Here is a 27,867-nt window from a genome sequence, read left to right as displayed (position 1 = left end):
TTAGTTTTCTTTGCACAACTCATCGTATTTAAACGTTACTATGCGGTTCAACCTGCCTAATAATCAAACAATTCAAACCTTTAATCAATAAGTTAAGTGTTTTTTTTCCTATATACTATGTGTTATGCTATCCCTACCAAGAATTGCGTTGTGAAGAATAGAGACATTTAGTCGTCTTATACAAGCATGCAAGTAGAAGAGAGGCACATATTAATGGTTAAGTTTTGTTTGTCAAATCTCCACTTTCGAGTGTAGAACGAAAGTTCTTTGGGTAACTTTTCAAATATGAACTATACTGTCCAAAAAAGTAGTATTATATACTAATAAAGTATGGAGCTTTTTTTTTATCATTTGCACTCTCCTGTACTTTTACAAGAGCAGCGTGTCCAAATATACGGTGGGGAGTCCAATCCCAAGTTAAATTGGAATACATTACCCGATAATTGGATAAATCTACAAACATCCTAAGTTTATACGAGTTCGTGTATAGCGCGTTTGGATATGTTATAGAGTTTGATTCCAAGATAAATAAAAATGTATAATGTGATTCAGTGATTGTTGAATAAATCTCCGAGTTGCATGTTGTCCAGGTGACTCGACTACAGATCGTACGTTCCGTAGTAACATACGGGCATTTTCGCTAATTAATGTCGAGGGAAAGATATACATTAGTTAATTCAAAGACATGAACATACCAAAGGTGAAGCCATATACCACACTCGCGGATCACTGCTCTTTATGTAAACACATTTTTTTTAAAACGATAGATGTAGATTACAATATTCAAAATCACTACATTAAGTAAGGAGCAACGAAACGGGCAGCTGATTCTGATATCAGCTCCTGGTATCCATTTTTCTTGTTAAAGAAGCCAAGCCAACAGCTGCGTGCACGTAAACCCAGTCATACAATGTATCATAGAACGTGAAGCAAACAATTCTCCATTTCGTCTTGAACAAGAGAATGCAGAAGACTGTCCAGAGCCCTATCACAAATCCGGAGCTCATGCCGAGGAGAAGGAAAACATTATCGCTTCCATCCTTGTGGTCTTCTGGAGCAGCAGGGATCAAGTTAGTTTCAGGACATGTCTTTGTGAGAGGAGGACCGCAGAGACCTGGGTTGCCGACATAGATTGATGCCTGATCATCGAGCACTTGCAGTTGATTTCCTGATGGTATCTTCCCTGATAGATTGTTATATGACAGGTTCAAGTGGCTCAAATATGTGAGAGCTGATAAGCTTGTGGGGATTTCACCGGATAGCTCATTGTGTGATAGGCCGAGGGATTCTACTTGTGCCAAGTCACCGATTTTTCTAGGAATTTCTCCACTTAAGGCATTCCATGACAAGTTCAAGTTATTCAGTGCAACAAGAGTGCAGATCTCTTCAGGTATCTCTCCATTAAGATTGTTACAAGATAAATCCAGATTCACCATATAAATTATTTCTCCTGTATATAGCTGCTCTTGACCTCTTGTGACTACAGTAAAACTGTCATTATATTCCACCATTTCATTTATACCAAATGACGTTCCAGAATGCTGTAGATCTTCATACTCACCATCTGCTAGTGTCATCATCCCCTTCCAATTGACAATAGATTTCGGTATGATACCTGATAAGTTATTGTAGGCAAGGTCCAAATACTGAAGATTAATCAGATTTGCCAACTCCACTGGAATGTGACCGCAAGACATATTATGCCTTAACCGCAAGAACGCCAAGGATGGTAGCTTATTCCCAATCCTTGGGTGTAAAGTCCCAAAGAATTGATTATGTGACAGATCAAGGAATATGAGTTTCTAGCAGTTTCGGAGAAATAATGGAAATTCACCGGAGAGGTGGTTATTTCTTAAGCTTAGAGTAAGAATACTCAAACTTGTCATGTTTGTTGTGTATTCATAGCCTAGGCAATCAGGAAGCGATCCAGTGAGATTATTACCTGAGATATATAAGAATTGTAGTGACTGCAGTTTGCATAATGAAGATGGGACAGTGCCAGAAATGAAGTTGTTATATAGAAAAAGTGTTGAAAGCCAGGGCGCTCCAAAATCCAGCGGCAGTGGGCCATATAAATTGTTTCTACTAAGATCCAAGTGAGTTAGATTAATAGGAAGCTTAGGTATTGGACCACTGAACTGGTTAGAACTTAGATCCATTGCAGATGCTCTCATAAGTTCCATTTTAGGTGATAGGAAACCACTAATTTGATTATTTCTCATGTTCAGAAAGTAAACCGAGGAAGCCATTGTCCAGAACCAATCTGGAGCCATGTCAGATATGCTTGTGTTTGAGATATCGAGATTGTGCACATTTGTTTGCCATCTAAGCCAAATTGGAAATTTAGGCCTCAGGAGGTGAAACATCCTCAATTTTCCTGGAAGGGAAAATCCACAGAATGAATTTTAATATGATAAAACCAAGAACTGATTTCATCATATTATCATATTTCAGTCGATGTCACAGTCATACATCGTAAGATTACAAGAATACAAGATATTACATCACTGGGGAACACACCTATTACAGAGTTAATCTAGCGGAAGACTATCGAGTGAAGGCTCCTCCTTCACGGGCATCATCAGAGTTGGCGTAGTGCAGCGTAGATTCCATCTCCGAACCAAACTTGAGCGTAGTCACGAGACCTTCTAATCCTTCAAAAGTCAGCATCTCTGAGAAGCAGAAAATCTGCACACCGCCAGATGTGTGCAGGCCATGGTCAACACCGATGAACTTTAGTGGAACAGATAAACAAGAGATCTGGCGATCCTAATATTTGGCTGTGGTTTACGTCCTTAGCGCATGAGAAGTAAATAACATTAGTAATATAATAATAATAATATCCAATTTTTAGCACATTCACCACCACACCATCCATATCCATCCGCCAACCATCCATCCCAAATCATCTCCACTCCACCACACCACACCACATCTCATCTCACACACTCAGGTCGATAGGCCAACTCCCTCTCGGTCTTGTCTCAACGGCCCGCAGCCCCCAAGGCTCACGACCGGAAAATACCTCAACCCTGGAGGGAGAAAAGAAGGACTCATCTCCTATCTAGTTTAAGCGAAACCCAGGAAAGGTCCATAGCCGACAAGTCGGCATATGTATCGATCGATCAACCAATCACTCTGCAGAGGTTTTACATGCTCACAAGATTAGCCATCCTCGGAGCCATGTATCTCCTAGGCAGAATTCCGATCGCTTGCTAGCCTAGAACGATGCCACCGTACCTCTCAGCCCTAGAACATCCCAAGTCTAGTCTGGGATGGCTGATACTGTGAGTCGTAGACAGAGCCGGGGCTCTTCGGATGTCAAGAGCCGGGTCCACAAGGCCTCCTGAAGTCTCGGAAGGGTGTGGGGAGAAACCGCGCGCCCCGTACCTCCTTGCACACGTTCGCCTAGCAGTAGTGGCATCGCTCTACCAAATAGTCCGATCGTCCCGCACCATATAGGGCGAGTGGGATGTAAAGGATTCCCGGTGAGTCTGAGTACTAGTAAGTCCTTAGGGATTGACCAAGCCAAAATGTCTTCATCAGGGTTTCCATTTTACGTGCCACCACAGCACCTCTACCCCGGGCTCCACCTCTCCGAGGTTCACACCCAGGGACACCTCCAATTACCATTTACCCGCCACAGGAATTCCATATCCAAGTGCCCAGGTAGCACCACATAGCAAGACTCGCCCCAGGCTCGTCGTTATTCCAGCTCGGTCGACACAACCCTCACTCTCCATGCACCCAAGACACACGCAGCACGCTCACACACCACCAAGTCTGGCACCCATAGCCAAACCATTCCCAGGGGGTTCACCACCAGCATCACATCCCCGATATAATGCAAAGTGGAGTTAATAATAAGTATAGTGGTGCAATATGCAAGCAAGCAAGCAAGTAAGCATATATAAGCGAGCGAATGCGCAAAGCAGGATGACGTGGTAGAGTGGGTTGCATCAGGGTAATAATGGCTCAGGTAGTAGCATGCATCAAAGTACTATCAAAGGAATAATTATAAAGCGCTAGCAGTTCTAGATATTATGCAATGTCTAATAGGATTCTCTAAAAGAGGGTGCTGCCATGACACCTGCGATGTAGAGGTAGTAGTGGTACAATTCTCCATTCGTTGGTGTTTCATTAGCGGGGTCACCTCCTCCTGCGTTGACTCCATTCCGCAGTCCTTGTCGTCATCCACGTTCTCTTGGTCCGATCGTCAGCTACTCCGTGAAGCGACACGCAAGGCAAGAGAGCACTCAACACTTGAAAAGACGACGAGACGCCAGAAATCCAATAATGCCAGCGAGACAATAAGAGATACATGGCTTAGCCCTCTCGGCGGTTGTCCGATTTCCTCGGGCCAAAGAATCACAAGTGGTGGTTTGCTAAGCACAAGCTTAAGTCATGGCCAAGCCAGTATGGCTTTAGGATAGATGGTTTAAGCCAAAGCTTATCCATAGCAACACCACGGCTCACGACCTTCGATCCGGGCGTCATGGAAAGGACAGGAATTAGGGGACGGGCCCAATGAAGGAAGAACGACGGGGTTCGGCTCTTATAGTCTTATTCCGCAAGTCACCATTGGATACAAGAAGCAGACAAGAACGAATAGCACTATTGTGACTTGGCTCCAATGTACTTCGGCTCGTTCGCTATGGTAGAATACGGTAGCGCATAGAGATTGGACAGCAACGGGTCCTCTCGATCCACACGACATAATAACGTCGGGAGCCGAGAAGAGAGTTGCTCAGCAAAACAAAAGAAGCGGGGGTTAGTAGGCACATCCATGTCATGTTCTCAGGCACATCTTCGGGAAAGATGGTTTTAGACGGCTGATCGGGTTGACACGCATGGTTCCGAGGTACGACATAGACCATTGCTTCGCTAACTAAAAGAGATAGTCTAGTCTTTGATCCAATCGTCATGGACAAGGCGGGATCGAACAGAGCGGCTAACGGTGCATCCAGAGCAAGAACCACAAGGGACAAGGTCTACTTCTTCCAACACTTGCACCACGACAAAAGACGGGGCATTGGAAGGAAGCGACAAACACCAAGTGCGCAAACCACTCGTAGGGTACCCGACTTAGGTGCACTGGCACTAAGACATCTTTCTAACTTATAGCGGTGCGGTTGTCACCGCGGGAATCAAAGAAATGTGATGGTCATACAAGGTACAAGCATATGGGGGTTTGAGCACGAAAGAACCAAAAGAGAAGAACACGAGATTCGCCTTCCTTTGATCCACTCGCCCTAGAAGCCGACGAGAATCAAAGGAATGGAATCAAGAGCGCAATAAACCCCAAACAAGCAAGGGGCTCAATCCACATCTTACTGGATTGACGAGGATTGAGAACCAAAGAGAGAGAAGAATGGAATCTGTACTCTTTCGACCAACTTGTCATGGAACGGACGAAGGTTGGAGAGAAGAGATACAGTCCCACGATCCAAACCAACTCATAGGGCATCACGGCCGTGCAACTATTGGCACATTGCTATTCCCTCGGTTCGTAGCAGTGCGGTTGTCACCGCTTAGATCCGAAGGAATGCTATGGTCAAGGTGGTGCAATCATATAAGGTGGCTAGGATAAACACAGGTGAAAAGAGGTAGAGCCCGATGGTCATGGCGAGGGGACTCGCGGCCATGAGCTTATCCTACACGAGTTGGCATCCGTCTTCTACAATCATCATATCCTAACTCGTCCACTAAGTTAGGCCACAAAGGGCTCATTGTGTGCGGGTGATATCCGCACCAATGTTCAGTCCACAATGGTCAGGTCCTAGGGCCGAATTAGATTACTAATAATTGTAGTATGTTGGAGACAACTAAAAGCGACGGAGCGAGTTATGCTCGCCATTACGGCCATGGTGGGGCGAACCCACGACCGAAATGATCGAACGAGGTACTATCCCTCGACCGGCTTGAAGGCACGGTCCTTAAGCACAACATAAGAACAAGAATCCCAACAACCCAACATAAGAGCTAAGACACGACCACACGAATGGAGTAGCACATTTCTATAGCAACAAGGGAACCTGCATAAGGGCATGGCATATGTGGATTTAGATAGGCATAGATCGTGAATGACAGGTGTAAGATCGAGTGTATGAAAGAGCGAAGAGAGGGCTTTCATCGGCATCGGGAATGGTGTCCAACTAGGATTCGTCCTTGCGGCAAAGGTGAAGATGGCCAGAGGCGGTTGTGACTTGTCCTGGAGGGTTGTGGCTTCTTCTAGCTAGCTGAGGCCAGCTACGGCCTGCTGTGGCTAGCTGCGGCTGGCTACAAGTGGCTATGGTTGGCCAAAGGCTGGCTTTGGCTGGCCGGGCATGGCAGCGACTAGCTAATATGTGCCTACTGCTGTCAGACATAGCTAGGGTTGGCGACAAAGGCGTTTCGCAAGACGGTAGGGCCAGACTGCAGGTCCAAAAGAGAGGCGAGTATCGGTCTCGCATTGTGCGACGTAAAACGGGTAGACAAGGACATGTCCATGGCGTAGAGCTTGATTTTAGAAAAATGTGAGAACTGGTTTTACATTTTTCTGAGGTCGTATGAATTTTCTATGAATTTTTGAAGTTAAATCTATTTTCTGAAAAAGAAAAAGGAAGGGGTGAACTAGGGCTTGACACGTGGCAGCGCAAGATTGGTCTAGCGGTAACAGTGGCTGACAGGTGGGCCCTCGGCACTAGTCACTAACAGGTGGGCCCAGTCAGCGATCAACATTGACCGGTCAATGGTCAATGGGGATGGGCCCAGTATGGGCTTCGATGGGCCGAGTTGGGCCGGTCCGGCCCAGACACGTGTCGGGCAGGTAGGCTATCCACGTGGTGCTGTTGGGCTCTAGATGGGCCAGGTCTGGACTGTGCACGTGGGAGCGGCTCACGGTGGACCGGTAGGCGCTGGTCCGTGGACCACGCACTGGGTCCGTGGTGGACCATGTCCAGTCCCCTTTTCCCCTCTCTGGTGCATGTGGATCAGGCTCACGGTGCTACTTCACTTTGGGGCTTTGGTCTATGGCGCTGGTCCATGGTGGGCTGACACGCGTGGTCCCACTGGACCGAAGGCCGGGTTTACGGTGAACCTTGTTCACGCGGGCGTAGGCACGAGCGGTGCACCGTGCACCCGGTGCTTGAAGTGATGTGAGAAGGGCCCCGGTTCTCTGTTCTCCCGCGATGGCATTTTCGCTGGCGGCAAGCCCGCACGACAGGGCGTGGCGGCGGCTTGGCGAGGTTTCTAAGGCGGCCTTGGGCTTCGCGAGGGTCGCTGCGAGGGCTCCGGTGGGCTAAAGGCAGTAGCCTGGGCTTCAGACGGTCGGCGCGTCGGCGCGGTGGCAACGGGTGGCGAGGCCGCGGTGATGCTGTGCAACGAAGCTCTAGCAAGGGCTCGACCGCTCAAGGGGCTCTAATGGCTTCCTCGTGACACGACGATAGGACAGGGATGTCCGGGGTGGCACCCAGAGTTCGGGCAAAGCCGACCACGATGGCAGCGGCATAGCGATAGCGGCGGACAATGGCGTGGCAGCTGCGGCTGTGATGGGAGCCATAGGCGGGCCCTTTTCCCCCAATTGGGGTCGCGGACTGGATTGCGAAGGCGACGCCGGTGACCTCGGGTCATGGCGGAGTCCGTTTGGCGCCCTAGGCGCATGGTGGAGCTCCGGTGAGATCCCGGCAACGACGGTTCGGGGGTTTGGGTATGTCATCACCTTCATCGTCTACATGGCTAAGTGCGCGAGGTCGAGGCGAAATTCTACGGCCAGATCCCGTATCACAAGGTGGCCGGAGACGGCGGGAAGGTCCACGGCACGGCAGCGCTCTGGAGCGCGTCCACGCTAGCGAGGTGGAGGGTAGTCGGGGTACTTGGGCTCCTCTTTGGCTAGGGGCTAGAGTGGCGTGTGTCCCACATCAGGGCAAGGATGAAGAGGCTGTTCCTAATGCCTAGGTCTTCGTGGTAGGGCCGGAACGGAGCAGCGCCATGGTGGGGTTTGGCCATGGCGAGCGTGGCGGGCATAGGGCGGTGGCGCCGGTGTTCCCAAGCCATCCAAGGCTCGGCAGGATGGCATCTTGGCTCGTGGAAGCGTTTGTGAGCGCGCCTGCTCGATGGTGCACAACAGCGTGACCCTTGGGCCTCCTAAGTGGGGAGACCACGACGGCGCTCATGGCGAAAGTACGACGGCGAGCACAGGGGCAGCGTGGGGGCTTATCGTGGGGCTTGGGGCAGCAGGGTAGCGGTGCGGTGGCGCGTTGGGGCCGTGGCGGGTTGGTGCGGTGCCGTGCAGGCTGCGACGGGAAAGAAGACGATCGTGATGTCGTCCCTGGCTCCGGCGACTTGGCAACTCCGGCAAGGCTCCGGCTTCTCTTCTTCTTCTCCTCCTCTCTTCCTTCTTCTTCTTCTTCTACATTCCCTCTTCCTCTTTCCCCTCTTCTGGCTCGGACGTTGGCGAATTGGAAGGCGCTGAGCGGCGGCGGGGGTAGGAGGGGCCTAGGGCTCCGTGCTTGGGGCTCTTTATAGACCGAGCTCAGCCATGGGGCTCGGTGAACGATGGATGCAGGGAATTGGTCACGCGGAAGGCTAGGATGTGTTCGGGGGTAGGGCTTGGGGCGTCGCGGTTCGATCGCGGGTGTCTTGGTGACTCCAATTTGGAGCAGTGGCCGGTAAAAAGTGGAGGCGGGTGGCGTCAGCGGGCATGGGCCATGGCGATGACGTCACGCGAGGTGTGGCGCGACCTGGGGTAGGGCGTGGTGCCGCGGATCGCTTGCGTGGCCGCATTCGGGCGTGCGCGGGGGTTGGTGGTCAGGTCCGGACGGCTAGGATGCGGGGCGTGGCCTTGGGTGCTCCTTGCCTAGTGCGCGCCGGTGCTCTACTGTGTGCCAGAACAGAGGAGGCAAGGGGGACCAGGGGGTAAGGGATGACAGGTGGGGGCCGGCTGGCCCACCTACCAGCGACGTCGTGAGGGGGGTGAGAGGGGCGGCCGCAAGGGGGCAGCTGGGCCGATCTTGCTGGGCCGCTTGGCCGTGCGCGCGCGAGCGGGCCGAAGGGGAGGAGCTGGGCCAGCCTGGTCTAGTTTTTGCTGCTGCTTCGCGTGGGCCAGAAGAGGATGGGGTGACGGGTTGGGCCTCCAGCTCAAGTGGGAGAGGCCGGCTGGGAGGTGAGGTGGTCACGGGCCGAGGAGGCGAGCTGGGCCGACTCTGTTGCTTGGGCTGGTTTGGCCATTTCCTTTTTCTCCTCCCTGTTCTATTCCTTTCTATTTCTATTTTCTACCTTCTAAATAAACCAAGGGCTTCTATGTGGGGTCCAGTAAGGGTCAGCTAGGGTGGTGGGGATCCATGCCAAGGGTCGGCAATATGCAAGCATCAAGTCATAGTAATTGATCAGAGGGATTTGAGAGAGGTAGATTTGTGAAGAATAAAAGGGAGTTGAGGGGAGAAGGAAAAAGGGGATCTTTTTCCTTTACATGTTTATATGGATATGGAGTTTAGGAAGGATGTGAAAGGCATGAGATGACTCCAAAAATTATTAGGAGAATTTTTGGAGAGACTCAAATGGTATTGGGAGGGTTTATGAGAATGAGAGAGAATCTGGTACAGATTGTGCACTCCGACACAAAACCCTAACTCATCTAAAGAACTCCGGCACACTCCTACAAACAATACTATATGTATGCAACAATTTATTTAAAAATTGTCTTTAGTTTGACCTAGCGACTACATGCTTCACACATTGCAGGGAAATTTTTTAAAAAGTTCGTATTTTTGGCTTCACCAAAAACCCGGTTTGTTACAGGAGGCATGACCGAAGTTGAAGATATGTAAGATTAAAGGGAGGAACCCAAGTCGAGTTCACTCTGATGGCTATGGAGTTGTAAGACAGAGACAAGAGCTCCAAGTTTACTAGGCCTGACAAATGCCCTTCATGCAAGTCACCGTCTAGGTTGTTGGAGCTTAGGTCCAAGTAAGTTAGATATGTGAGCTTTCCTACCACAGTGGCACAGGACCAGTGAGCTTGTTACCGCCGAGATCAAGCCATGTCAAATTTCTCAAGGGTTCTAATTTGGCTGGTAGGTTTCCTGTCAGATTGCTGAAGGGTAGAGATAACGTTTTCAACTTATTCCATGAGCAACTAGGTAAACGTTTGAAGAATTCTGCAATACTCCCATTGATGTTGTTTTCAAACAACCATAACTCTTCCTGACTACAAAGAATTTTCAAGTTTGAAGGTATCATGCCCCCAAGGCCATTTCCTGATAAATCAATTCTCACCATGGAGGTCATATTCCCTAACTCATACGGAAATGGACCATGCAACTCACTGGATGAGACATCAAGTTGCCTGAGGCTAGTTAAATACCAAAACCAGTTGGGTGCGATATGCTTGTGGAAACGGTTACCCGAAATGCTGAGAGATTCAAGAGATGTCAGATTTGAATCCAAAAGCGAATCCGGGCTGGTCCTAAGCTCACAGGAACTGAGATCAAGACTTACAAGAGAAGGAAGCTTGTTGACCACGGAAACCCAGTTCGTGATAGTGCTAAGGTTCACCCAGCTCATATCGAGGTGCTCGAGGGAAGATAACCGTGACAGCCAGGTGATATCCGTGGAGTACCCATACGTGGAATCAAGATTCAAGGCAAGTTGGAGCGCTTACCCAGGTGTGGCGGTATCCTTCCAACTAACCAGGACATCGACAGGTCGAGTTACCTCAATTCATGTAAAGAGCCCAAGAACTCGGGTATTTTCACAGTGCTGAACCAGTCGCAGCTAAGGTCCAGATACTGCAAGTGCTGCAAACCAACAAGTGAGGAGCTTATGTTACCTCCAAGCACCTTCTTAACCGCAACACTGTTGCCGCAGGCAGTACCTTGTAAATCGAGCGTAACAACACGACCGGTTGTGTTGCTGCACTGGACGCCCTGCCATTCGCAACAGTTATCGTGTTGGATATAATATGGGCCGGACCCATATAATATTTAATAATTAAATAAAACTATATGGTGCGTAACATTAAGTGTTGTATGGTTTAATACCATACGAGATTTTGACTGAACGCTGACTCAGCTTATATGGTTGGAAATTATCCATCTAAATTGAGAAGCTGGGAAAAGGATAAAGGCGTGTCACACACACGCGCGCCGCCGCCGCCGCCGGCCGGACACGGGCCGAGGCCGAGGCGGGCGGGCGTGGCCAGTCTTTTGCCACTTAAATCCACATTATCACGGGAGTTTCGCTCCTTGATGGTGGAGGCGAACTGACTACGTCAGTTACCGTCCCTTCCGCTTCCGCTTCCCGTCTCCTGGGATTCTCCACTGCCTTCGTCTTCGCTTCCGCTTCCGCTTCCCGTCTCCTGGGATTCTCCGCTGCCTTCGTCTTCTCTTCCCCGTTAGCAGCCATATATCCTGTCTTCCGTCAGTCTAGACCCCATCTTTCGTAACCACTCCCGAGAGAACCACAGATCAGCAGCCTTCTGATTTCCCCGTCCCGTACCTCTGCGCGCACGGAGGAGCGGGAGAGCAGGTGCCTCCGGAAACCCTCGTCCGCCTGAGAATCCTGCACGGGGTGAGCGGCGATTAGGTTTTTGGGAGCTATCCGCGACTGCTCGTTCATCTTCTTCCTGGAGATCGCTCTTGGATCTGTCCTCTCCCTGGAACGTCAAGGCGTCTTCTTCCTGGTGATCCGTTCATGGGACTGCACTGCGAACATCTTCCTGCATCGACTGTGGTCCACGACTTCGAGCAACGCACTATGTCGACTAGTGCGAATGAAGCCTCCGATGCCCTCGGCATGCGACCCTCCGCTGGGTACAGTCTAATCTCTGTGATTACTGTATTTTGTATTCTTACTGTATCAATCAGTATGTCATCTATGTATGCCGCAGCGTTCATAAGAAATATACACATGCACATATATGCCGTCACAAACCTGCTGCTGTTATATTTCTGGATTAAACTGATAATGAAAATGTCTAAATTCCTAACAATCCAAAAAACTAATGTTAGATAATTTTCTGTCAGTGGTTTTGCTGCTGCTTTGAAGCCAAATAATTTTGATGGCAAGAATTTCATGATATGGCGTGCCAAGATGGTATTGTGGTTGACTGCGATGAACTGCTATCACGTCGCGCAGGGGAAGCCTGAACAGTTTACTCCTGAGGAGGAGCGAAAGTTATTGGCTGCCAATAACTTGTTTCGAGACGCCGTGATTAGTGCACTTCATCCCAAGTATGAGAAAAACTACATATCTTGCACATCAGGCAAAGAATTATGGGATGCTCTTGAGGCAAAGTGTCGGGTACCATAAAAAGAGGTCCCCTAAGCAAGAACCGAAAAAATCGCTTAGACCTTGTAAATATCGAAGCCAAGAGACAACCACCGGCAAACCCCCACCTTATCCGAGGCCCAGCTGGACCGCCCGGCCCACCTCGAACAATATCCGGGCTCGGCCCGGAACGAAACCACGAGACCCCGGACAAAGTATCGGTTCTCCGACTCTCCCAAGGCCCTGCGCCACAAGGCCTCGGACGAGGTACCGATTCTCTGACTCGCCCGAGGCCCCGTGCTACAAGGCCTCGGACGAGGTACCGATTCTCCGACTTGCCCGAGGCCCCGCGCCACGAGGCCTCAGACGAGCACCCAGTTACCGACTCGCTCGAGGCCGGCTCGGCATCAACCCCGTCACCGCGGCCCTGACCAACTTCTCTAAGGGACGTCACATCCAACTAACACGTCCAACCACTCCCGCGACGTCAGCCGAACGACGGCTTGATACAACGGAGTGTCCGATGAGACGGGAGTCACATCGACACCATGCCGTCCGGGACAGGACGGGGTAGGGGTTATCAGCCGCTGTGCTCGGCACTGTGCCCACGACTGACACCCGCGCTGCACTGTGCTGCCTAACCCCTGCTCCAAGGACAGCGCGGCGTGGAAAGTCAAGTCTGGGTCCCTGTAGCCTTGGAATCGACGTACAAGACCAACTGCTCCCTCCGAGCCTCGGCTATCCGCTTCTGGGCTCCTGTAGCCTCGGGACTCGCGCCCGCTGAGCCCCCCACAATGGTTCAGCCTCTGCACTGGCTGGGCCTTAGCTCTCTACGTTGTAAGCACTCTGGGACCAGCACGTCGTCCGCAGTACGCGCCATGCCCTGCGTCAAGCTATAGGAGCTCCCACGTCGTGCACAAGGCCAGGCTCCTGTAGCCTCGGAATCAACGCACCCGCGCCGTCGCATCTACCTAGCCTCGGCTCTCCGCACTGGTCAAACATACAGTGACCAGCATGCCTCCAATAGAAGAAGGCATGCATGCCACCACAGGAGCTCCCCCGTCGCATAGGATCAGGCGTGACCGGCGCGTCGCTCCAGTGCACCGAGGATAAGAGCGCTCCACCGACCATGCCGCCACAGTGACGAGCTGCAGGGCTCGGACATACCGCCTCTGCTCATAAAACGCCACGTAGCAAATACATGTACCGCCCCTGTGCCTCCCTTCGACTATAAAAGGGAGTGACCAGGGCCGCTTTGGGGAGAGGAGACACACGTGCAAGCAACGCACAACGCTCTATAACACACACGCTCCCTCACTGCAAGAGATCAACATCTCAAGCCACCCATGCCACTCTACGCAGAGACCTGGGACTAGCTCTCTCTCTTGCTCAGCTTGTAAGCCCCTACTACAAGCATCTTGGTGCAAGGAATACAAGATCGCTCTCTTAGACTGGACGTAGGGCATCTATTGCCTGAACCAGTATAAACCTTGTGTCTTTTTGCATCACCATCCGGAATTAGGGGCACACAGTACACTTTCACTAGTCGGTTGAGGACCCGCTGGACCAAAACACCGACAGTTGGCACGCCAGGCAGGGGCCATACTACGTGTCAGCTTAGTCATCCCAACAAGTTCCGGATGGCAGACCCCATGCGACCACTGTGTCTCGGCACGGTGATCTGGTTCGGGAGCCTAGAGTTCATGTCTCTAGGATATGAGTACGATATGGTACTCCTCCCACCCAGAGCCCCATCGACCAACGACGACATCACGCACCAGCAGCCCAGGCGCAGGTGGCGCCTGGGCCGCCGCTCTCGTCGCGCTCGCCAGGCACGACGCGGGCGAGACCACCCCAACACCGCACGAGCTCAGGGCGACGCACCGCACTCCGCCAGTATCCCATACCCGGCTGTTGGTATGGAGTCCCTAGCTGGGGACCTATCTAGCTTAAGCCTAGGCAAGGGAAGGACGTCGGTGGCGTGAAGCAATGCCCCATCATCAAGCTCTGCCCCGCCACCTCCTGAGGAGTCGACTCCCGTGGAGTGGAGCCCGGCGACGACACCATCCTCGTACCCCTTCGAGTTAGGCAATGCCACCGTTGCCTACGCTTCTGCTCACGCAGAGCCCCTAGGGCGCCACCAACGTTTTTCCCTCGACCTCATCACCACAACCTCGACCCACACCCACGCTGGCTCCTCGGAGGAGGATGAGGCATGGGCTGGAGCAGACTTCTCCGGGCTTCGCGACCCTAAAGCCATGCGCCGCTTCATGGCCGCGAGCGACTACTGCTTTGGCTACTCCGACTCCGATGACGACGATCCCACTCGTGAGTGCTTCAACATCGAGCTCAGGGTGCTGAGTGCGAGCGATGAGGATGAAGGGGCAAGCAATCGCTCCTCGCCCCACAAGGGGGCAGGCGACGCCACCCCTCCACGCGTCGAGCCCCCGGCAGCGTAGAACAAGAACCCCGCCCCTGAGGAACTTCAACGCCTAGACCTAGAGCAGCTCCGTGAGCTTTAGGCCAAGGTCAAACAAGATCAACTCCTTCTACAGCAGCTTTGAGACACTCTCGAGCAAGAGCAGCGGGGTCACGGTGATGGCGGAGCAGCCCGGTAGAGGGCTCACGACGACAACCACCGCATCAACAACGACGAAGGGGGCGAGCAACCCCCTATCTTCAATCGCGCTAGCCAGAACGTTGTGGCAGCAGCGATGCTACTCCGGACAATGCCCAAGCCCTCTACCTCGGAGGGGCAACGGGTCCACGACGAGCTCCGAGACCTTCTCGAGACCACTGCGGTATAGCAGGCCGAAAGTTCTGTCTCTCGACGGTGCAGGGGCGCCTCAAAACTACCCATGGCACCGCCTCGGTAGGATAGAGAGGCCTCGGTTCATCTTGAGCCTACTCAAGCACCAAAAGCCAACAAGGCCCCCTCGGTGCTTGACCGCCTCAGCGATCGATGCTATCAAGCCCTACGACGCTATCAAGCCCAGCGCATTCGAAGCTGAGATCTGAAAGTGGGTGACGTGGTGCTGAGACTGAGGCAGAGCAATAAGGGCCACCACAAGCTTACCCCGCCATGGGAAGGGCCATACATCGTCGCCCAATTGCTAAAGCTCGGGACCTACAAGCTAGCCAACGAGAAGGGCGAAATCCTCACCAACGCTTGGAACATAGAATAGCTACGTCGCTTCTACCCTTAAATTCCCAAGCACTGTATACATTGTTTCTCGAAATACAATAAAGAAGCGTTCTTTAGTTGTTCTAATTTTTCGAGAAACCCCCTGAGCCCATCGATGGAGGATCGGCGTTATGATAACGCTATAAGGGAGACTCGGCTCTACCTCTGCAGAGGTGCCCACCGCGGGGCTCGAACAAGACTTGGCTCTACCTCTGCAGAACCGAGCCTCCCTCGGGGGCTAGAAGGGGGGCCTAAGTCCCAGACACTGTTTTTAGTCATTCTTCGAAAAAAAAATTTCTACGCCAAACTCTTTCGCGTACTCTGACAAATCGATTGTAAAAAACCTAAGGACCGAAAGTCTGTCTCAGGGCCAAAAGGCTGGCCAAGCCACGAGATGGCCTATGCCTCTAGGCTACAGCAACTCCCTCACCACCTTTTGCTCGAAGGGCAGCTTAGGCTCCGAGGAAGTTTTTTGCAAGAGATATGTTCAAAGACGAGACAGATGGCAGAGGCTCGGAAATACAATAAAAACGATTAAAAGGCATATACACACAAGTACTTTAAAAGGCCTCGATGGCCACAAGCGTCATGGTACAATGATGTAAGTCTTAATCTATTTGCATGGCCCCTTTGGCCTAGGTCAAAACTCAGGGTTGCCAGCATCGGTGGTCAGCGTAGGAGGAACCACCTCCTCTTCGAACAACCTGGCCAGTGCCGTGCCAGGGGCCTCAGCCACCTCCACCAGCTTCATGACCTCCTCCTCGGCCTTCTCGTTATCCTCAGCCATGATGTAACCATCGCTGATGGCCTCAAGGTCGATGCCGGCGTAGTGCGAGGAGACGACGGCTAGGGCGCGCTTGACACCTGTATGCAGCGCCCCTCGAAGCTGCTCGTGGACTCGGCCACTCAACGTGATCAAGCGACTCCCGAGGGAGCTGCTCGACTCGACCCCCCCGACCTCCAGGGCCTCGTAGGCGGTATGAGCGGCGCTCTGCAGCGCGTTGTGCTCCTGAATCTTGGCCTCGAGCACCGCCTACACTATGACGGAGGCCTTAGCTACCCGAGAGGCCTCCTTCTTCAACCTTGCGCCAAGACAAGCGGGATGGGGTTAAGCATGAAAGAAAATAAGCCGAACAGGGGTGCAAGCCTATGGGACTCACCCTCGGCTTTCTCCCCCCAGTTTTGGACCTCAACCCAAGAGGCCTCAGCCGCCCTAGAAGCCTCCCTCTCCAGCTCTGCATCACATCGGGGAGTTAGGGGCCGAACGCAAGAAAAACAAATAAAACAAGGGGCGTGGCTCAACAGGACTCACCCTCGACCTTTTCCTTCTAGGCTAAGGCCTCGACCCAGGAGGCCTCGACCACCTTGACAGCCTCCGTGAGGGCACCTTTCATCAGTAGGTGCGCCCCCTGCCCCACCTCCAGCTGCTCGGCGACGGCCTTGGAAGAGGCTGCCTCTTGTTCGGCCTGGTATCTGAAGGTGTCCCGCTCGCCGGCCACCCGGGTCAGCTCCTCCTCCAGCTCCTAGATCCACGCTGCCAAAGGGGTGGCCTGCTCCTGAGCCGTGGCCACCTCGGCCTTCATGTCAGCACAGCGAAGGCGGAGGTCCTCCACCTCCGTGCTCCGCGCCGACAGAAGCTCATTAGCATTGGCGAGCAGGTCCTTCTGCTATCGGAGCTGGTCCCAGATGTCCATCTCCCGCCGGAGGAACATCAACTTCTCGAGGGACCAAGCCTCGAGCTCCTAGATAGGCAGAACAAACGTCAAGTACTATGAGAAAACTCAGGAAAAAGATGACACAACACAAGAAAAGAAAGCGCGTACCTGGGCAACACCGGGTAGGTTGTTAGCCATGACGGACAGCGCTGTCTGCAGTGACCGCTCCGCTAGCTGGTGGAATTGCTCGAGGGAGCCCCAGTGCCCCCCTCATCCGCATCCTCGAGGGCGAACAGAGGCTCCCCCTTAGGGTCGACCCGGCTCTGCCATAAGACACGCGGGCTATCCCACCCACAGGGCTCGGGTCATACCTAGACGAGGGCCGAGCTCCCCTCGCCAGAAGTCAGAGCTGGCTGCTCTGTGGTGCTGGCCACCTTGGCGTCCGCCACCTCCTTCCCCCAGGAAGTATCGTCGGAGGAATTTGAATGAACCTCCACCTCCTAGGAGCTCTCCTACGACAGCGGTGGGTCTTGGATCGGGGGCGATACCAAAGCTTGCCCCACCTCCGTCTCTGCATGCTGGGCCACCAAGTCCACCACGCCCAAGCCGGCCTCTACCACCTCAGCCTCGGTGGTCCCAGGGGCTCCAGCCTCCGCCACCTCGGCCTCCGCCACCTTGGCCTCGGAGGTCCTAGGGGCCTCGGCCTCTCCCTTGGTGGCCTCAGCGATTGAAGGCGCCTCGGCTTGACCTGACTTGAGGGCCCCGGCCTCGCGGAGCGTAGGCGCCTCCTCCCCCACCTTCTTCATGGCCGCCTCAATAGCCTCTCCTTAGGCGACCAGCTCCTTCAGGTCAGCCCTAGTCGACACCGCGCCACACTGCATGGTGGCCTGCACGTCCACCACCCATCGGGCGATGGAGCTGGTGCTCACCTTGAGCGCCTTAAGTGGCGCCAGGGTGGGCGCTTCCGCCTGACGCTTCCGGTTGAACACAAAATGCCCATGAGGTCAGCATACGACCAGAGAACGAGTGGGAGATGCTACAAACTCCACTGACAAAACACTTACCTCAAACGGGGAAGCAATAGCTTTTGCACCGTGTCCCTCGTCATCGACAATGGCGGTGGCGGTGGCAATGGCGTGGCCCCCGTGTCCGCTGATACCGGCCGGCCCTTGCCAGACTCCAATGCCCCCTCGGCCCTCTACGGAGGCAGTTGAGTCGCCCCCGCCATCGCCCGCTCCACCTCCGCCGTCACCCGTGTCTCGGGCGTGTTGGCCTTGGCCTCGGGGCAGGCGATCGCTAGCCCCGAGGCGCCCTCTCCTCCTCCTGGAGACGCTAGGCCGCTCGCCGATGCCCCGGGCACCGTCTCCCTAACGTCAGGGAGGTGGTCCAGGGGACCCTGCCCCGCCTCGCTCTCGTCGTCATCGCTCAAAAAATCCATCGACGACAATGACGGAGATGGCTCCTTCGGGAGACCATCACGCCTCTGTTGCCGGCGACGTTTCTCCAGCTCGTCGCGCTAGAGGCTCTTCCTCTTGCACCTTGTCTCCTCAGCATCCTTCTGCTCCTTGTACGCCTCGGTGTGCTCCCTATTCTCTGCTCACCGCTCTGCGTCCTCAGGAACAGGCGGCGGGGAGGCTCGCACATCCCTCATCCCTTGCAGTAACGACAAACACAAATAAGGAAATAGATTGAAAATGTAAGGAGCAAGGAGGCCTCAGGGGCCGCAGCGACGTGTGACTCACCAGAGAGATGTACCCCCGTGATGGGTGCATCGGGAATAGGGTTAGATCACTGCTCCTCTGCCGCCCCTCCACCATCTCTCTCACCTGACGTAGAATCTCCTTGTCGGAAAGGGTGACGGTGAACAGCCGGATGCCATCGATCGGCTCACCCGGTGTCATCTCAAACAGGCGTTGCCGCCGAGCCATCAGCGGTAGCAGCCTCCGGCGGTGGAAGGCCACCACGACCATAGCCACCATAAGGCCACGGCTACATAGCCTCTCCAGCACCCTTAGGAGCGGCTGCTGCTTGGACTAATCAGCCAATGGGACGTCATACCTCCACCTCTCTGGCTGGCTCTCCACGACCTGCCCGGTATAGGGGGGAAGCCCACCGTCATCATTGCGGAGGTAGAACCAGCTGTTGTACCAGCGGTGGTTGGACGACACAAGCTGGGCCGAGTTGTAGAAGGGTTGCTGGTCTTGGCACACTTGGAGAGTGCAGCCGCCAGCCCTCAATGCCTTCCGCATGCCTATCGTGCCCGCCGGCTTGGTGGTGAGCCCCACCCGAAAGAAGTGGAGCCACAGCGCCCAGTGGGGGGCAATGCACAGGTACCCCTCACAGACGACAATGAAGATGGCCGCCTACGCGATGGAGTTGGGGTTGAAGTTGTAGAGCTCCACGCCATAGTAATGCGGGAGCGCCCGCATGAACCAGTCCACCGGCAAGCCGAGGCCGCGCTCGTGGAAGGCCACAAAGCTCACGATGTAGCCATTGTGTGGCCTCGGCTTCGGCTTGTCCCCTAGAGCAATCCACTCTGGTCTGTTGGGGTCGGTGACTGGGCAGAGGAGACCATCATCGACGAGGGACTACAGCGTCACCGTGGATACATCGGACAGACCCCAAGGATCCGCCTGGAGCACAACAGCACCGCCGGCCATGGGTGTGGTGGAGAATGTGGCTACGATGGTAAGGCATGCTCTCGCTATCTCTCTCTCTCTCTCCTTTGATCCCCTTCTCCCTCCTTCTCCTCGGCGCTCTCTTCCTCTGTTCTTAGCAACCGCTCGAGGGCAGAAAGGGCGAACGTAGGCAGAAAAGGTAAGGAGGGGCGAGGCGTGGCTCGTCACATATTTATGAGGGAGGAAAGAGGGCAAAATGGGTGGGCGATGAAACTAGGAAAGTTTCCCTTAGATCTAGCGTGGTTAATCCGGATCCGACCAAACCGCCCACGCGTCCACCTTTTTCTTATTAACCACGCACACACAATAACGTCTCATCCGCAGACATCACGTCGCATCTGACCACAGCGATGGCAGGCACCATTCTGTCTCCTCGAGGAACCACCTCAAAAGGCGCACCCACCGTCATCAGCCGATGGGAAGGGAATATCCCCCACCCAATTCCTTTTAGACTAAGGAACTAGGCACCGAGCCCTTTACGGTCTAGGGGTTCAAAGGCTGGGCCCCCGAGGGTCTCGACAGTCGCCCCAGGACAAACAGAGTCAGGGATGACTATGGGTGAGCCCATACATGGCCGAGGCCCAAGCAAGCAATTGCTTGGGATGCCCTAAGTCTGTCCGAGACCGGTAGGGAGGTCTTCGAATGGGATCCCACCGTAGGAAGGCACCGAGCCCCTAGGGCCAATTGAATGGCCCTGGGACCCACTAGAGAAGCCCTCTGGTACTTTTAGAGTGTGTCTCTAGACCGCTAGCTGACCCCTATTGAATGGGGCATGGGCCTCCACTCGGACTTACCCGATAATAGCTCACCAGAGGTGTCACTGCTCGCCCACCGAGGGTAGCCTGGCATACCACACCCCTCCTTTTGAACGAAAAGGATGCGCGAGGGCCGCACAAAAAAGATAGGGAAACTCCTGATCGCCCTCTTGCTCTGAGCAGAGGCTCGGGGGCTCTTCCTACAACCAAGCCAAGGCCCAGCGACCCGAACTCGCACTCGGGGGCTCGGCAAACGCAATAAAACCCCTCACTCAACATGAAAAAGCCCCTAGAGGAATAAATCCACTCCTCTAGGGCCTCAGGGGCTACACCCGGCGGGTGCGCTCACGCACACCCACCGAAGCCTCGAGTACGAAACACCATCCTGCCAGGAGCTATCGCGAGCCAAGTCTCGTCAAAACCTCAGGAAGAGCGCTCACACTCTCCTCGAGGCTCGGGGGCTACTGTCGGGTACCATAAAAGGGGTCCCCTAAGCAAGAACCGAAAAAATCACTTAGACATTGTAAATATCGAAGCCAAGAGACAACCACCGGCAAACCCCCACCTTATCCGAGGCTCGGCTAGACCGCCCGGCCCACCTCGAACAATATCCGGGCTTAGCCCGGAATGAAACCACGAGACCTCGGACGAGGTACCAGTTCTCTGACTCGCCCGAGGCCCCGTGCCACAAGGCCTTGGACGAGGTACCGATTCTCCGACTTGCCCAAGGCCCCGCGCCACAAGGCCTCAGACGAGGTACCGATTCTCCGACTCGCCCGAGGCCCCACGCCACAAGGCCTCGGACGAGCACCTAGTTACCGACTCGCTCGAGGCCAGCTCGGCATCAACCCCATCACCGCTGCCTTGACCAACTTCTCTGATGGGACATCACATCCATCTAACGCGTCCAATCACTCCCACGATGTCAGCTGAACGATGACACGATACAACGGAGTGGTCGACGAGACGGGAGTCACATCGACGCCATGCCGTTCGGGACAGGACGAGGCAGGGGTTACCGGCCGCTGTACTCGGCACTGTGCCCATGGCTGACACCCGCGCTACACTGTGCTGCCTAACCCCTGCTCCAAGGATGGTGCGGCGTGGAAAGTCAAGTCCGGGTCCCTGTAGCCTCAGAATCGACGTATAAGACCAACTGCTCCCTCTGAGCCTCGGCTATCTGCTTTCAGGCTCCTATAGCCTCAGGACTCGTGCCCGCCAAGCCCCACATAATGGTTTAGCCTCTGCACCAACTGGGCCTCGGCTCTCTACGTTGTAAGCACTCTAGGACCAGCACGTCGTCTGCAGTACGCGCCATGGCCTATGTCAAGGCGTAGGAGCTCCCACGTCGTGCACAAGGCCAAGCTCCTATAGCCTCGGAATCAGCGCATCCACACCGTCGCATCTACCCAGCCTCGGCTCTCCACGCCGGTCAAACATACAGTGACCAGCACGCCTCCAACAGAAGAAGGCACGCATGCCACCATAGGAGCTCCCATGTCGCATAGGATCAGGCATGACCGGCGCGTCGCTCTAGTGCACCGAGGACAAGACTGCTCCACCGACTATGCCGCCATAGTGATGAGCTGCAGGGCTCAGACATACTGCCTCTGCTCACAAAATGCCATGTAGCAAATACATGTACCACCCCTGTGCCTCCCTTCGACTATAAAAGGGAGTGACCAGGGCCGCTTCGGGGAGAGGAGACACATGTGCAAGCAACGCACAACGCTCTGTAACACACACGCTCCCTCACTGCAAGAGATCAACATCTCATGCCATCCATGCCACTCTATGTAGAGACCTAGGACTAGCTCCCTCTCTCACTCAGCTTGTAAGCCCCTACTACAAGCACCTTGGTGCAAGGAATACAAGATCGCTCTCTCAGACTGGACGTAGGGCATCTATTGCCTGAACCAGTATAAACCTAATGTCTCTTTGCATCACCATCCAGGATTAGGGGCATGCAGTACACTTTCACTAGTCGGTTGAGGACCCGCCGGACCAAAACACCGACACAAAGTTTGGGGTTTTTGATGCTGGTAGTGAGCTGTACCTTATGGAGTAGCTGTATGACTACAAAATGGTTGAAAACCATTCTGTGGTCGAACAGGCTCATGAGATACAGGTGTTGGCAAAGGAACTAGAACATTTCCCATGTTTGTTGCCCGACAAGTTTGTGGTCAACGGTATAATCGCTAAGTTGCTACCTTCTTGGAGGGATTTTGCTACTTCTCTAAAACACAAGAGATAAGAGTTTAGCGTGGCTGAGCTTATTGGATCTCTTGATGTTGAGGAGAGGGTGAGAGCAAAAGACAACCATGGAAAAGGAGTTGAGTCTTCCGCTGCCAATATGGTGCAGAAGAAAAACTCATTTGCATCTCGTAATAAAAAGAAGAAGAACATGCAAGAGAACAACAATGCAAAGCCTAAGCAGACCGCACAATTTAAGAAGAAAAACAACAAGAAAGGTGGAGGATGCTTTGTTTGCAGGAGTGATGAGCATTAGGCAAGTGCGTACCCAGACCGCAAATACAAGCAAGAAAAAAAATCAGCAAATGTGGTCATTAGCGAGACTGGAGGAGGAACATCTGGGTATGATAATTCTTTACCCTTTGTTCTTTCAGTTTGTCTTTCACCTGAGTGGTGGATGGACAGTGGTGCTAATATTTATATGTGTGCTGATGTTTCTTTGTTTATTTCCTATCAGGCCGGCAGGAGTGGAGCCTTGCTGATGGAAAATGGTTCGCATGCGCATGTTCTTGGTGCTGGTACGGTCGTTCTGAAGTTTACTTCGGGAAAGACGGTGCTATTAAGGAACGTGCAGCATGTCCCCTCCATAAAAAAGAATCTTGTTAGCGCTTCTCAGATGTGTCGCGATGGCTTTAAAATTGTGCTTGAGTCCAATAAATGTGTTGTGTCGAGACATGGAACATTTGTTGAAAAATGTTATGATTGCGAGGCTTGTTCCGCTTATCTTTGCTTGATGATGTGTGTAATAAAGTACTGAACAATGTTATTGTTTCGGCTGAGTCGAATATATGGCATTCACAACTTTGTCACATTAATTTTGGCTGTCTCACGCGGCTTGCAAATCTGAATTTAATCCCAAAATTTAACTTAGTCAAAGATTCTAAGTGCCAGGTGTGTGTGCAATCAAAGCAACCGCGCAAGCCTCACAAGGCTGCTGAGGCGAAGAACTTGGCACCATTAGAACTCGTTCATTCTGATGTATGCGAAATGAATGGCGAATTGACTAAAGGCGGTAGACGATACTTCATGACATTTATAGATGATTGCACTAGATTTTGCTACGTGTATTTAGTAAAAACAAAAGATGAAGTGTTGCATTATTTTAAGGTCTACAAAGTTGAGGTAGAAAATCAACTTGAGAAGAAAATCAAGCGTTTGCGGTCCGATCGCGGGGGAGAATATTTCTCAAATGAATTTTCTGAGTTTTGCGTGGTGCATGGAATTATTCATGAGAGGACGCCACCATACTCACCATAGTCTAATGGGATTGCAGAGAGAAAGAATCGCACTCTAACTAATTTAGTTAATGCCATGTTGGAGACTGTGGGACTATCTAAGGAATGGTGGGGTGAGGCAATTTTGACAGCATGTCATGTCCTGAATAGAGTGCCCACAAAGAACAAAGAAATTACACCATTCGAGGAATGGGAGAAGAAGAGATTAAATCTCTCTTACCTGCGAACTTGGGGTTGTTTGGCAAAGGTGAATGTGCCAATAAACAAAAAGCGAAAGCTTGGACCAAAGACTGTTGATGGTGTCTTTCTTAGTTATGCTATTGACAGCGTGGGTTATAGATTTTTAATTATAAACTCTAGTATTCCTGAGATTGCTGTTGATACAATCATGGAATCTAGAGACGCTATATTTTTTAAGAATGAGTTTCCCATGAAAAATGCACCTAGCACAACTGGTCATGAATTTATAATTTCCCATGAGCATGAAAATTTTACTCCGATAGAACAAATTGAGGAACCCTATGTGCAAAGTCCCGAGGAGGATGACACTATAGTCACCAGGAAAAGCAAGAGACAGAGGACTGCAAAGTCTTTTGGTGATGACTATATTGTGTACCTTGTGGATGACACACCAACAACCATTGAAGATGCATATTCCTCTTCTGATGCTGACTTATGGAAGGAAGTAGTGCAGAGTGAGATGGATTCTGTTATGTCCAATGGAATTTGGGAAATTGTTGATCGTCCCTATGGGTGCAAGCCTGTAGGGTGCAGATAGGTGTTTAAGAAAAAGCTTAGGCCTGATGGTACTATTGAGAGGTACAAGGCAAGGCTTGTGGCCAAGGGTTATACTCAAAAGGAAGGTGAGGATTTCTTTGATACTTATTCACCGGTTGCCCGATTGACCATAATTCGAGTTTTGCTTTCCCTGGCAGCCTCTTATGGTCTTATCGTTCATCAAATGGACGTTAAGACAGCTTTCCTAAATGGAGAGTTGGAGGAGGAGATCTATATGGATCAGCCGGATGGGTTTGTGGCAAAAGGTCAAGAAGGCAAAGTGTGTAAATTATTAAAGTCATTATACGACCTAAAACAAGCTCCTAAGCAATGGCATGAGAAGTTTGACAGAACTTTAACATCTGCTGGCTTTGTTGTGAATGAAGTTGACAAATGTGTGTACTATCGGTATGGTGGGGTGAAGGAGTCATTTTGTGTTTATATGTTGATGACATACTGATCTTTGGATCTAGCCTCAAAGTGATCGAAGAGGTGAAGGGATTTTTAACTAATAATTTTGAGATCAAAGATTTGGGAGAGGCTGATGTTATTCTTAATATCAAGCTTCTAAGAGAAGGTGATGGTGGGGTAACTCTGTTACAAACCCACTATGTTGAAAAGGTGCTAAGTCGCTTTGGGTTCAGTGACTGTGCACCTGCTCCTACACCTTATGACCCTAGCATGCTATTGAGGAAAAATCGAAGAATATCAAGGGATCAGTTGAGATATTCCCAGATCATTAGCTCGCTCATGTATCTTGCTAGTGCAACAAGGCCTGGCATCTCATTTGTTGTGTGCAAGCTAAGCCGATTTGTGTCAAACACAGGAGATGATCACCGGCGTGCTCTTAAGAGAGTAATGTGCTACCTAAAAGGGACCATGGGCTATGATATTTGTTATACTGGATATCCAAAAGTGCTAAAAGGCTATTGTAATGCCAACTGAATTTCTGATGCTGATGAGCTTTATGCCACAAGTGGATATATGTTTTCGCTTGGAGGTGGTGCTATTTTCTGAAAGTCTTGCAAGCAGACTATCTTAACAAAGTCTACAATGGAAGCAGAACTCACAGCATTAGACACTGCTGGATCTGAGGCTGAGTGGCTTCGTGATCTCCTTATGGATTTACTGGTAGTTGAAAAACCCATACCGACTATTTCTATGAACTGTGATAACCAGACTGTGATTACGAAGGTTAACAGTTCTAAGGATAACATGAAGTCCACAAGGCATGTTAAGAGACAACTAAAATCTATCAGAAAATTGAGAAACTTCGGAGTAATAGCGTTGGACTATGTTATCCTTAGAACATTATCATGGCCGTGGGCGTGGCGAGCGGGCGGGCGTGGCCAGTCTTTTGCCACTTAAATCCACATTATTATGGGAGTTTTGCTCCTTGATGGTGGAGGCGAACTGACTGCGTCAGTTACCGTCCCTTCCGCTTCCGCTTCCCGTCTCCTGGGATTCTCCGCTGCCTTCGTCTTCTCTTCCCCGTCAGCAGCCATATATCCTGTCTTTCGTCAGTCCAGACCCCATCTTTCGTAACCACTCCTGAGAGAACCACAGATCAGCAGCCTTCTGATTTCTCCGTCCCATACCTCTACGTGCATGGAGGAGCGGGAGAGCAGGTGCCTCCGGAACCCTCGTTCGCCTGAGAATCCTGCACGGGGTGAGTGGCGATTAGGTTTTTTGGGAGCTATCCGCGACTGCTCGTCCATCTTCTTCCTAGAGATCGCTCTTGGATCCGTCCTCTCTCTAGAACGTCAAGGCGTCTTCTTTCTGGTGATTCGTTCGTGGGACTGCACTGCGAACATCTTCTTGCATCGACTGTGGTCTGCGACTTCGAGCAACGCACTATGTTGACTAGTGCGAATGGAGCCTCCGATGTCCTCGGCATGGGACCCTCTGCTGGGTACAGTCTAATCTCTATGATTACTGTATTTTGTATTCTTAATGTATCAATCAGTATGTCATCTATGCATGCTGTAGCGCTCATAAGAAATATACACATGTATATATATGCTGTCACAAACCTACTGCTGTTATATTTTTAGATTAAGCTGATAATGAAAATGCCTTAATTTCTAACGTATCGCCCTCCCATGATGACAGGCTGTTTGCGGGGTCTGAAAGGCCAGCTCGGAAGGCGAGAGCTGACCGCTCATGGGCTATGCACCTCTTGATGGTAGCATTTGTGTGGATAGATGCCTCTGTGAAGCTCTTGGTGGTGTGGGTAAAAACGAGGAAGGCTATGGCTATCTCGATGCAGATGATGTCAAGCCTGGCCATTGTTGCTTTGCTTTGCTTTGGATCTCTCTGATCTTTATATGGTGATAAATTTAGGCTGTGTTTAGTTCGTGAAATTTGAGAATTTGGCTACCGTAGTACTTTTGTTTTTATTTGGTAATTAGTGTTTAATCATGGACTAATTATGCTCAAAACGTTCATCTCGCGATTTCCAACCAAACTGTGCAATTAGTTTTTTTTCTACATTTAATGCTCTATACACGTATCGTAAGATTCGATATGATGACTACTGTAGCACTCTTTGGGAACTAAACACAGCCTTAACTCTAGTGTTTGCGGTGTTTGAACTAGTCTGCAAGGACTTATCTACCTTGATGTGATTGGTGTGTCATGAAAAGATTGGAGGAGCAATTTCCTGTCTCCTACCGGTCATGGGTGTGCCTGTGTTGAACGCAGGCTTCGTGGGTGCCAAATGGCCGGCCTGCACTCAGGCTGCACAACAGGCGCTGGCCGGCTGCTGCTCACCAGCCAGGCAGGCAGGCTGGCTGCCTGGCTGCAGCCTGCAGGAGCAGCTAGTGTACACAGCCATTTGGCCAAATTGGAACAAAAAACATATTTATAATAGAATAAAAACCTGTGCAAAAATTCAGAATAAAAAGAGTTCATGTTCCAAATGCATAATTTGAGCATAAATGTTCATCTCACATATCCATAATTTAAGCATAAATGAGTTAGTCTCACAAATCCATAATTTAAACCTAAATGATTTCATCTCACAAATCCATAATTTGAGCCTAAATGAGTTCATCTCGCAAATCCATAATTTGAACCCACATGA

At 51.8% G+C, this 27,867-nt stretch overlaps 1 pseudogene; it reads right to left on the bottom strand.

Moving 5' to 3' along the window:
* Nucleotides 1-836: 836 nt before the first annotated feature.
* On the bottom strand, nucleotides 837-27,071 carry LOC136454788 (receptor-like protein EIX2; annotated as a pseudogene).
* Nucleotides 27,072-27,867: the final 796 nt, after the last annotated feature.

This window comes from Miscanthus floridulus, chromosome 5 (genome assembly GCF_019320115.1).
Source record: "Miscanthus floridulus cultivar M001 chromosome 5, ASM1932011v1, whole genome shotgun sequence".
NCBI classification, from domain to species: domain Eukaryota; kingdom Viridiplantae; phylum Streptophyta; class Magnoliopsida; order Poales; family Poaceae; genus Miscanthus; species Miscanthus floridulus.
The sequence above is the reverse complement of the archived record's forward strand: the minus strand, read 5'-3'. Positions and strand labels throughout refer to the sequence as shown.